Source organism: Momordica charantia (genome assembly GCF_013281855.1).
Source record: "Momordica charantia cultivar OHB3-1 chromosome 6 unlocalized genomic scaffold, Mcharantia_2.0 BLBB01000006.1, whole genome shotgun sequence".
Taxonomy (NCBI): domain Eukaryota; kingdom Viridiplantae; phylum Streptophyta; class Magnoliopsida; order Cucurbitales; family Cucurbitaceae; genus Momordica; species Momordica charantia.
In genome coordinates, this window is record NW_028275164.1 from 14,004,442 (window position 1) to 14,017,008 (window position 12,567).

At 36.7% G+C, this 12,567-nt stretch overlaps 1 pseudogene; it reads left to right on the plus strand.

Annotated features, from left to right (window-relative positions):
* Positions 1–12,567, plus strand: part of LOC148210734 (uncharacterized) — a 57,936-nt pseudogene that overhangs the window by 30,716 nt on the left and 14,653 nt on the right.

Genomic DNA, 12,567 nt, shown 5'->3' on the forward strand with positions numbered 1-12,567 from the left:
AAACAAAAACTATATATGTTTGATAACCATTTTTTGTTTTTTGTTTTGAAAAAACAGAACACGAAACATATTTGGTAACCATTTTTAGTTTTATGTTTTTAAAAAGTTATAAAATTGAAAAATACATATTAGAGAGAAAAAATTCTATATAGAGTAGAGATGACAATGGTGTAGGTGCGAGTGAGGATGTTCTCCCCCACTATCGTGCTCGTGAAAATTTTTAATCCCCATCTCCACCTCGTTATTCGGTCCGAGAAATGTTCTCGAGAAAAATTATCGGTTTTATAATTGTTTTTAATTATTTTTAGAATTTTAAAAATAAAAAGGTGTAATAAATATATATTAATTATTTACAAAATGGAATCAGGGACGGGGTCAGAGTCGGGACATGAGTTTCCTATTTTTTGTACTCGACCCTGCGGAAATTTTTTTCATCTCTAATGTAAATATATCAAAATACAAGTTTAGAGAGGTGTAAATAAACTTTTGGAAGATATATTTTAGAGAGATAAATAAAAAAACAAATTAGTGAAAGAAGAGTTAAGACAAAAAGAGAAAGATTTTAGAGAAAAAAAAGAAAAGTAGAGAGGAAAAAATATGTAAAGAAAAAAGAAGAAATTATAAAGAAAGAGAAAAATTATAATGGAAAAAAATTTAGAGATAAAAATAAATTTAAAATATAATTTTCAGAGGAAAAAATAGATTAGGAAGACAAAGAAAAGTTTTAAAAGGTGAAATTGTAGAGAGAAAAAATTTCGGAAAAATATTAAATTGTTAGAGAGAGAAATGAAAGTGATCTGTTAGAAAAAATTAAAAAATAAAAATACATAAAGATGAAAAATTTTTAGAGATAAATAATAATAAATATTTAAAATATTAAAATTTTTGAGAGAGAACAGTAAATTTTGTAGAGAAAATTAGAAAGAAAAATATTTTAGAGTAAGAAAGAATTTTGTTAGAGATAAATATGAGAAAGAAAAAAAAATTAGATTTCGAAAAACAGAAATCAATTTTTGAAAACTAATTTTTTTATTTTTAATTTACATAGGATTTCAAAATGGTTTTTCAAAAACCAAAAACATAAAATTGAATTGGTTACCAAAAAACCTTGTTTTTAGAAAACTAAAAACCAAAAACCAAAAACCAAAAACAAAATGGTTATCAAATGAGCCCAAAGTAGTTGGTTCATAGATTCATTAGGTGAAATCAATTCCCTAAAACCTTTATCGTAATTGTTTTTAACTTTATTTTAGTGCATGTTTATTTTCTTTCAATCTATTTGTTCATTCAGATTCGATTCTCTAAATAAATTTGAGTGATTGCATCTGTTAGTACTTGAGTGAGCTAGAAACCAAATCTAGGACGATATAGGTATTCACTTAGCATGTATATTAAAACTTGACCCGTACAGTTGCGGTAAGCAATTTCTGCTATAGGAAGTAGAGAGGTTGTGTTTTATAACAAAGCTTGATATTTGCAACCACAAGCAACAACTTTTATCGTAATCTTTACCAATTTTTGAAGCAGAAGTCCTCGAGGATTCAACCTTGGAATTACTTTCTTATGTTATTTGTAACCGTGTAGTCTCTTATATTTTTAAGGTACAGAAAGTCCCAACATGACCTCAGACAATAGGCAGATGGGTAACGTAGACTGTGGTATATTTGCATGTAAATTTTTCTAATATGTAGTGACTGAGAATGATTTGTACGCATAATAATACAAGCAAATATACCAATGGTTTAGGATCTAGTATGTCGTCCAACTATGGTTTAATGACGATTTATTTTAGTGTAATATTTGATTCTTATGTACCACTCCAACAAAACTTTCGTTAATGAAATGAGAAAGAAATCCTTATTTCGTTAGCGAAGCTAGAAAAAATCAGCGGAACAGACTATACCTCGATTCAACGACGACTTGTTATGGGAACAAATCTATGGATTTGAGATTCCCCAATTTCTCCGATTAAAATGTTCCAGCGCCGACCCGAAAGTTCACAAATTCATTAAATATTAATCTTCAACTTACAACTATTCATTTCAATCTCAATTTCAACAATCAAAACAAAGCCTCAAAAATTATTTTTAACCCATGGAATAAAATCAAATCCTTACCAGTTCGTAGCTGGAGATTGGACGAGAAACCTCGATTCACTTCCCATAAACCAGCCTTTCCTTTGTGAGAATGCCGGCAACGGGAGCAAAGCCGCGCTTCTCCAGCAAGCTCGCCACCGACAACACTTGAGAAAATTCGTTTCATTAGTGTCAGCAACAATGAACAGAGGTGGGCTATGGCAAAATCTGAAGGAGACGTGGGAGTATACGAATGTGGGATATGATGGGGAAAAGAAATAGCCATGTCTCAATTCTTTTAAGATCTATTGAATCAAAGTATTTGTTTTTAATTAAAAAGATACAAATGCCACGTATTTAAAGTAAACAGATAAGTAAATGTCACTTAAGACCTAAAAATGCCTCATCAATTATCTCAGTGACACTAACAGAAACTATAGAGACTCTTTAAATCCATTCTCTAAAGGCCCAAGACCAAATTGTCATGAAGCTTACCACCACTGCTTCTACTTATGTATTATTTTCTCTTGTTATCAACTTTGCAAAAATGTTTTCAAAATCTAAGTGAAATTTTGAAAACCAACAAAATTAGTTTCTAAAAACATGTTTTTGTTTTTAAAGTTGGCTAAAATAATTGTGAGAAAACTAGCCTGATTTTAAAATAGAAAACTAAAAACAAAATCAATAACAAACAGGACCTTAACAATAAGTTTCATTAAGATAAATAAATTGGTTTTAAAGCTATGAATAAATAATAAGCTTTTCATGTAAAAATAAACATTAATAAACATCGTAAACCTAAACATAGCTCAATTGATTAAGGTATTATTAAACAGACAAAAAATTTAGAGGAATTGTGTTTATGCAAAAAATTGATCGAGGTATGACCTGGTCCAAGTATGACTACTGGAACAGCTTGAGTGTCATTGGAAAGGAATGACCAATCCAAGAGGTCAATGAAGGTTGACTGAAATGAGCTGGAGTGTTTGGAATGAGCCGAAAGGCCACTTTGCAGGGAAAGACCTGCACAAGGGAACAAACACTTCGACGCTCAAGTAAGTTTTAAGTCCGACCTTAGTATGGAGACCGAGCTAGAATACGATACCACCTGACTGAAGAGTGAAGTGTCCTATTTATAGGTTTAGGTACCCGACAAGAAGTTCAACCAGCGGTTGAGCATGTCGGGACTAAGGTCAGCCTGTCGGGAGTAGCTATTCCTGTAACGCCCCAGGAATTTCACCATTTCCAAACAGGGACCGTTGTTAAGCCTACCTAAAATTTTCACATAAACAAGAGAATTTTCTTCACAACAATACTAAGCAATAGAACTACCACGCTTCCGCTGCGCTATTCTGATTTTCAACACTCATGAGAGCTTGAACAATTAGAACAACAACACTAAAGTTTTAAGAGAAACTCAAATCCTATACAGATAAACCGTTTAATACCAACTTCACGTTAACCAAACCCTTCAAGGAAACCTTTACTAACTATAAACCATCCACTAAATGAATTTTAACATCTCGAATGGCAATGAAGCAAAAACTAATTCAAGTACGAACAACTTAAACGAATGTATTCTTAAATATTCTATGTAGATTACAATCCCGTAGTTCAAGAGGCTAACAAAGTTAATGCTCTAAAAGAATAATGAATCAGCACCCTTACAATCATCCTTTAGACAATAAAACTAAACAAAACCAACCACTACCAACTCAACTACAAGATTAAATGGCCACAACTATCCTAACTAAAAAAAATTAATTTCACGCAGCATAACTAATGGTATTTCCGATCAAGCCTCCTCCTCACCATCACCATCCCAAGAGCTAGCTCGATACCTGCAAACTGGAGGGGAAAAAGAAGGATGAGTACAACCATAGTACTCAGTAAGCAGCCCTTATCTGAAGGGTCACGCACAAACAACATACTTATCAAGGAACAACGTGTCATGCTTATTAAAGAATCAACACACACACATCATGCTCAACCAAATCATGAAACATTCATTGTCATGCTTTTCATCACATTATGCATTCAAACATAGACACATTCTATAGAATTCGGTGACAACCATAACCAGGAACACATTAACTACCAACCTCTGGTCTCCCTAACATCTCAAGTACCTCTACGCTTATCACAGCTACTCTAGCCTTCCACAGTTAACTCCTTCGAGCAGAGTCAGCCCCTGACCATTTATACCCAGAGCCCCGACCCTGCAACATCGGCCCTCGACCATTTATACCCGAGGCCTTGAACTCTACATCGACCCTCGATCATTTATACCCGAGGCCTCGATGTCTTACAATCTATTGGCCCTTGACCATTTATACCCAAGGCCCCAATAGTTCTCCTTTCGAAAGACTCCTCGCATCGACCACCGACCATTTATACCCGAGGCCTCGATACCCAATTAGTGACGTATCAGCCCTCGACCATTTATACCCGAGGCCCTGACACTCACCCATTCACTTCGTAACTTTCATAACTCCACATATCATTTCTAGCTTCCAACCAGGATTTCAGTACTACTTCCCTAATAACACCAACCACCACAAATCCCAACAACAACACAACCACTAGTAAGATTTCAATGCATCACGGGTCTCATTGACACAAAGTTTGACAACAACCAACCTGCTCACAGCATAGCGCACACAAAGCTTCCACAAACAACCCTATGACATTCTTCACACAACATGCATGCTTTTCACAACATAACAAATCCTAATCACTTCCAACCAACCATACAATATCAGTAAGTTCCTAAAGTTGCAGACAAAAAACATGAATACCAGTCATATACATATCCAATATATAAAATAACCGCAAGTTACAATAACAGCATCGACCTCATAAACCTGTCCAACAATTAAAATAATAAGAGAGACATGTTTATAATGTAAAATCAGCAAGAACAATTTCTATTAACACACATCAACACACACACCCGCCCCCGTGCTACTTACTCTGTTATGTCCCAAAATTCTCACAAGAGTCCTACTTGCTACTACGCCATGCCTCATGCATCAACAATCTCATAACAGTCCAATATGCGATACACCAAAATGATCGTATGTAAAAGCCAATCAATCTAAAATAGTCCAACATGATCCAACAGCTCCAACAGGCATCGTTCACAGAAAAAGCACAATCAACCACTTATCCAAAATATAATTGATAAATACCTAGCATACATCAAACACAACCGATTTCTCATAAATATTCAATATGCTTTCGAAACAACAGATTATAGTACCGGTATACAAATTTCATCATGAAAACCAATTAGAACATAATAACAATTCAATCATAGTCATCCAAGATTACCTGGCTACAATTTATTCACACAACCACATAATTTTCCCAAGATATATCAACAGTTTTATCAACAATGACGTTTACTAAATGATAACAATAACAAGCGACATGCAAGTATCACACATGGGCACACGAGGAAACAACCATATCATATCAGCACACAACAACCAATCCCTCCAGTAAGAAACTACTTACAACAAAGTTCTAATGCTCTACCAAGTTCACCGAAGGGTTCCTAAATCCAAAAGCAAACCAAACTTGATTAGAATTCATGTTAGAAACACTTAGTTTGCATCGAAAGTGAGTTTAGATGATCCGCTGCCTACTATCTCACCATAGAACCTCTTGGGTAAGGAGTGGGTCGACGCCGAGGAGGTTCGGGTCCCCAAAATCGAGTTCCAAAGGCAAAAAGCTTGCTGGTCCGACGCCAAAAAGTGATGGGTAACGCTGATTTGGGTCCGATTGAAGGTGGGTCAATGCCGAACCGATGCCGTAAGGAGTGGGTAACACTAACCAAGCTCCGTTTGGGTGTGGGTCAACATCGAACGTCATTGAAGGGCCGGAAAACGTCACCAAATCTGCTGGTCCTTGCAAAAACGGGCGCGGGGTCACCGAATTCGGTTTGCTACGAGTCACAGTGGTTGTCGAAGTTCGTGGTTTGCTGCAGCCATCGAAGGTAACGCGCCACTGCTCGTGGAACTCGTGCGCCTCTTGTCGAACTTACCATTCGCGGTGGACCGCCGCGGCTTTACACGCAAAATGTAGGATTTACTCACTGTAGGCTCCGGAGGTTCCGTGAGTCTGCTGCAGATGAGTCGTCGGCCGGAGGATGAAACTGCTGCCGTGGGTGCCGTCGAAGAAGGAGAAGAACGAGAGTGGGTGGGGGTGGCTAGTTTACCGAAGAAGAAGAAGAAATTGGGGGGGGGGGGGGGGTTGACGGCTCAACAAGGAGAGGAAGAAGGGGGATGAGAAAAGGTGTTTTAGGGTTTCTTTTGTTTTCCAACATTTTCTTTAACTTGTTTTAAAACCTAGAAGCCCAAACCTTTATTCTTGAAGGTGGCCCAACTAAATAAAACAATGACCTAATAATTATAGTTTAAAAATCAAATAAAACCCACAACAATCCAAAATAAAATAGTTAACTGAAACTCTAAAACCCAAGTGTAATAATTCAAAGGAAAGTAGAATTTATGAAGAAAAATCCTAAAACCCCTGAATTTAAGATTTAACTAAAAATCTCCTGCACAGGTCGAGAACTTAAATTATCTTAATCCAATGAAATTAAACTTAATTCCAATTTAGCCAAAAATTAGAATTTCAAAGTTACAAGATCCAAGAATTAAAGTTATCAACTTAGGGAAAAAATCCAAGGACACCATTTATCCAAAAATAAACGAGTCCGAGAACGCGGGGCGTTACAATTCCAATTCATACTCATGTCATATGGAATTTGGCTAAGTATGGAAGCTTGTTCCTCCCTTGAATGATATTAAGGGAAGACCTTCAGGTCGGCCTTCAGGGAAGACTTTGATGAGGTCGATCCTCAGGTCGACCACTAGGGATGACCTTTAGATCGACCTAAAGGTCTCCCCTGAAGGTCGGCCACCTGGGGAGACCTTCAAGTCGACCTTCAGGGAAGACCTTGATGAGGTCAGCCTTCAAGGAAGACCGTTAGGTCGACCACGAGAGAAGATCTTCAGGTCGGCCATCAAGGAAGAACTAAGTTGGACCTCTCTCTATCTTTCATGTGTCAGTACGATTTTCAGCCCCAAACATTGGCCCCCATCTGGCTAGTCAGAGTTCGACCTAGCAAAGAAATTTTTCCTGGGTTTGAAAATCTGCCTAAGTGCTGACTTACTTCTTTTGAGCTCGACCTAAGCTGGGTGCTTAGGAGTACAAGGTAAGAGCTTGGACAAGCTCGACCTAAGCTGGGCGCTTAGGAGTATGAGGTAAGAGCTTGGACAAGTTTAACCTAAGCTGGGCACTTAGGGTCTTTAGTTAAGAGCTTGGAGAAGCTCGGCCTAAGCTGGGCAGTTAGGGTTTTGAAGTAAAAGCTTGGAGAAGCTCGGCCTAAGCTGGGCGCTTAGGGTTTTTATGTAAGAGCTTGGAGAAGCTCGACCTAAGCTGGACACTTAGGGTTTGATGTAAGAGATTAGAGAGGCTCAACCTAAGCTCGAGGCTTAGGAGTTTGAGGTAAGAGCTTGGAGAAGCTCGGCCTAAGCTGGTCACTTAGAGTTCGAAGTAAGAGCTTGAAGAAGCTTGGCCTAAGTTGGGCGCTTAGGGGTTTGACATACTTCTTTTGTATTTGGTGGCCCCCATTGGAGTGTAGGTCGGCAGCCCTTAAGTTGGGTCTGTCATGTTCGCTTAAATATGATCAAATGATGGGAAGTTATTTCTCTAGATGAGGATGAGTTGCCTTATCGAAGCTCTTATCCTAGGTGGGGATGAGATGAGATGAAAGTTCTTCCTCTATGTAGAATGGATTGAAGGCAGCATCTTAACTTCAGTAAGGGAGGAAATCAAGAAACCAGGTGCACCAGAACACTTCCCAATATCAGTAAAAGGTAGCTCAACAACCAGGAATGCTAATGCCTAACCAGCAGCAAGGTATAAGACCAACAACTAATTCTTCCAATTCCATGAAAGCTATGATGAGATAGTATATGGATAAGAACGATGCAACAATTTAGATTAAAGTTGCTATATTAAGAAATCCTGAAGTTCAAATGGGACAGATGGCGAATGAGCTAAAGAGTAGACCTCAGGGCACCTTACTGAGTGACTGAAAATCCTAAAAAGGGAGGGAAATAACAGTGTCAAGCCTTGATCTCATTTTGTGGAAAAACACTACCGCCACCATATCCTGCACAAGTACAAGCAGACAAAGTGGAACCTCCCGCATAATCGTAGTTAGAAAATGTAGCAAAGGAAATTGCAGAAAACATGCTTATAGATGAGGATAAAGTTAATCATGCTGGAGAATCGCAGTAGCAGGAACTACACCAAGGACCAACAGTACAGTCAGAGATATAAAGGCAACCTGAACTCGAGATAAATAGAAGAAAGAGGGCTGCAAAAGCAGAGCCAGCTAAACAGGTATCCATTGAGACTCTAGAGTAGAAAAAGGTGAAGTTACCAATGTCATACAAACCACCACCTCCATACCTTCAGAGGCTCAAAAAGAGAAATGAAATCATGATATACAGTTCGACTGTTTTTTTAGAGGTTATGAAGCAATTTCGTAACAACATACCTTCGGTAGAAGCACATGAGCAGATGCCCAACTACGTTAAATTTTTTAAGAGTATTTTGGCGAAAAAGAGAAGACTAGGGGAATTTGAAACAGTGGCCTTTACCAAAGAGTGTAGTGCCATTTTGATAGGAAAACTTCCTCAAAAGATGGGAGATACAGGGAGCTTTACCATTCCTATTTCTATAGGACGTAAGAATGTGGGCCATGCTCCGGGTGATTTGGGTGCAAGCATAAACCTGATGCCCCTATCAGTATATCAGAAATTGGGAATTGAGAAGGCACGCCCCACCACGGTGATCTTACAGTTGGCTGACAGGTTAATCACACATCCAGAGGGTAAGATAGAAGATGTTTTAGTGTAGGTGGACAAATTCATCTTCCCATCTGACTTCATCATATTAGACTATGAAGCTGACAAGGAAATCCCAATGATTTTGGGAAGGCCTTTCCTCTTCACTGGTAGAGCTTTAATATATGTACAAAATGGGGATTAACGACGAGAGTAAATATTGACCAATAGGTGACATTTTATGTTTTTAATTCTATTAAGTTCCTTAATGATGTGGAAGAATGTTGTATGTTAAGGATTGCAGTTGCTTACAAAGGAGATGCAGGTTGAGGAGCTACTAGATCAGTTGGAAGATGAGTTGCGCATAATCTTTGAAGTAGAGGAGAAGGAAGCAAGATGATCCAGACCAGTGAAAGAGGAACACAAGTAGAGAAAGTATTCAACAAGACATTTGAAGCACTAGAATTAAAAGATGGAGAGCAAGCACCGCGACAACCATATGTGGAAAAGGCTCCCAAGTTGGAGTTGAAAGCCCTACCAACTCACCTGAAGTATGCTTATTTAGGAGAAGTTGAGACACTACCAATAATCATTGCAGCTCACTTAGCTGAAGACAAGGAATGTTGACTGCTAGGAATGTTGAAGAATCATAAGAAAGCTATTGGCTCGACACTTGCAGACATGAAGGGGATCAGCCCAAGCTAATGTATGCTTAAGATTAATTTATAAGAAGGCTGCAATAACTCAATTGAGCATCAGAGAGGACTTAACCCTGTCATGAAAGAGGTAGTAAAGAAGGAAATCATCAAGTGGCTTGATGCTCGAATAATTTATCCTATAACTGACAATGATTTGGTAAGCCCCGTTCAGTGTGTGCATAAAAATGAGGGAATTACAATGGTGCCTAATGACAATAATGAACTGATTCCAATAAGAACAGTCACGGGTTGGTGCATATGCATGAATTACAGGAAGTTGAACAAGGCAACAAGGAAAGACCACTTTGGATTGCCATTTATCGATCAAATGCTAGATCACTTAGCTGGACATGAATATTACTGCTTCTTTGATGGATACAGGGGTTACAATCAAATTACAATCACCCCTCAAGACCAGCAAAAGACTACTTTTACTTGCCCATATGGCACATTTGCATTTAGTAGAATGCCTTCTAGATTGTGCAATGCTCCAAAGGTGTATGATGGCAATCTTCTCAGGTCTAATTGAAACAGTAGTCGAAGTATTCATGGATGATTTTTCTGTCGTTGGGAAAAACTTTAGTAAATGTCTGAGTAATTTGGAGGAAGTATTAAAGAGGTGTGAGGACACTAACCTAGTCTTCAACTGGGAGAAATGTCGCTTTATGGTGCAAGAAGGAAATAAAGGTAGACATAGCCAAGTTTGAGGTTATAGATAAACTACCACCACCTACATCAGTCAAGGTTGTTTGGAGTTTCCTTGGATAAGCAGGTTTTTACAGAAGATTCATCAAGGATTTTTCTAAAATCTCTAAACCTTTACATTCTTTGATGGAAAATGATAAAATTTTTTATTTCTCTTCTGATTGTTTGCAGGCATTCTCAACATTAAAAGAAACACTCATAAAAGCCCCCATAATGATAGCACCAAATTGAAGTGAACCATTTGAAGTCATGTGTGATGTCAGTGACTACGTTGTAGGTGCTATATTGGGACAGAGGAAAGACAAGCTTATTCATCCTATCTACTATGCTAGCAGAACTTTAGTGGAAGCTCAGCTCAACTACACAATCATTAAGAAGGAGTTCCTATCAGCGGTTTTTGCTTTTGAAAAATTCAGATTGTACCTATTTGGAACAAAAGTAGTTGTGTACACAGACCATGCAGCCATTAAATATTTGCTAGCCAAAAAGGAGGCCAAGCCAAGACTAATAAGATGGGTGCTGCTGCTACAAGAGTTTAACATATAAATCAAAGATAAGAAGGAGTCGGAGAATCGGGTGGCTGATCATTTATCCAAAATGGAAATCGAAGGACCAGTGGAAGGACAGAATACTATACTAGACACATTCCCTAATGAGCAATTGCTAGCTGTGAAAGAGAAGAAAATTGTAATGCCCCGCATTACCTATAAGGGTATTTTCATGACTTTATATTATTATTGTTTTTTTAGGTAAGTTAGTCAAATCTAATTAGCTTTATGCCAATAAACTTTAATCAATCCTAGTTAATAATTGTAGGCTTCTAATACTCTAACCAATTAAGCTCAAGTTAATTTTATTTACTTATTAAAAAGAAATTTACAACAAAATTTAGTAATTCATCTTATCAATGTTTAATTAATTATGTATGTTAATCAGAAATAAATATGCATAAGAGATTAATAAGATTAGCGAGATTATAATTGTATTTAAGTAACAAAATTAACAATACTACTTTAGTAATTAGATAAATGTTGTGAAATATGGTAATTGTAATGGTAGCATTATTTGAGTATTTATAAAGTTTCAAACATTTTATCCAAAGTTTTATTTTAAGGTAATTAACCAAGTAAAACCCCATGTTACCTTTATTTTACTCTTTATTTTTCTACCTTAATTAAATTAATTTAATTGGGGGAATATAGAAAGTTTTAATTAACTCATAACCATGATTAGGCAATATAACTCACCTTCCACTAACCATGATTAGGCAATATAACCCACCTTCCACCCAAGAGACACATGTAGTAATTAAGTTAGTTAGGAAGACCAAAAAACACTAACAATCCCATTAAGTAATTGACCATGCATGAGGAGAGAGAGAAAGTTGTTCTATCTTCCAAGATTCATGTTTGTTTCATCTTCCAAGTCATTCTCTTTACGTTACCTATGTTTGTTTCATTCATTTTCCTCCAAGAACATTTCTAAACAAATCTGAAAATTTCCTCTCAATCATCTATCCTATGTTTTAATCACACCTTAGAGGAGTTGTGGTTGCTTTTCCAAGTCCCTTTAAGGATCGTTCATTGCGGTTTTGTCTTTTCGGTAAGAACGGTTTCTTTTAGTCTAGTTTTGTAAGTAGATTTTTCCTAATAATTTTTATAGAACCTAAGCATGTTCATATCCATTTTCTAAGGTTTCCATCATCATTTCAAGCTCTCTTAGTTGCTGAAAATTTTCTCTTCTTATTCTTTACGGTAGAGAGGAAAACGCACCAACGGTAAGCATCATTCTTCCTTGTGTAAATTATTTTAAGGGTTCATTATTAAGATAAAATAGGTACTGTTTAGGCTTTATTTTTGTTGATTTGAGATCTAAAAATTTGAATTTAAAAGGTTCTAAAAATGTTCATAAAATTGCTTCATAACGGTTTTTAACAGTTTATGTTATTTTCGTAGTTTTAGCTTGTTTAGTATCAAATTTTGGATTGTTAATTCTGAATTTTTGAGACCATGACCAGCACCTTTAAACTAACCTAAAATGTATTTGAATGCATTAAAATTGATTTTTATGATTAGTTTTACCTACGGTTTAAAATTGTGAAAACTAGTGCTATGTGTTTTCTCTAGTTTTTTTTTGTAAATTTGCAAAATCAGTAAATTATTTTTATCGATATTATAGTATATAAATCAGAGACTAATATGAAGATTTAAAATTACTTTTCAC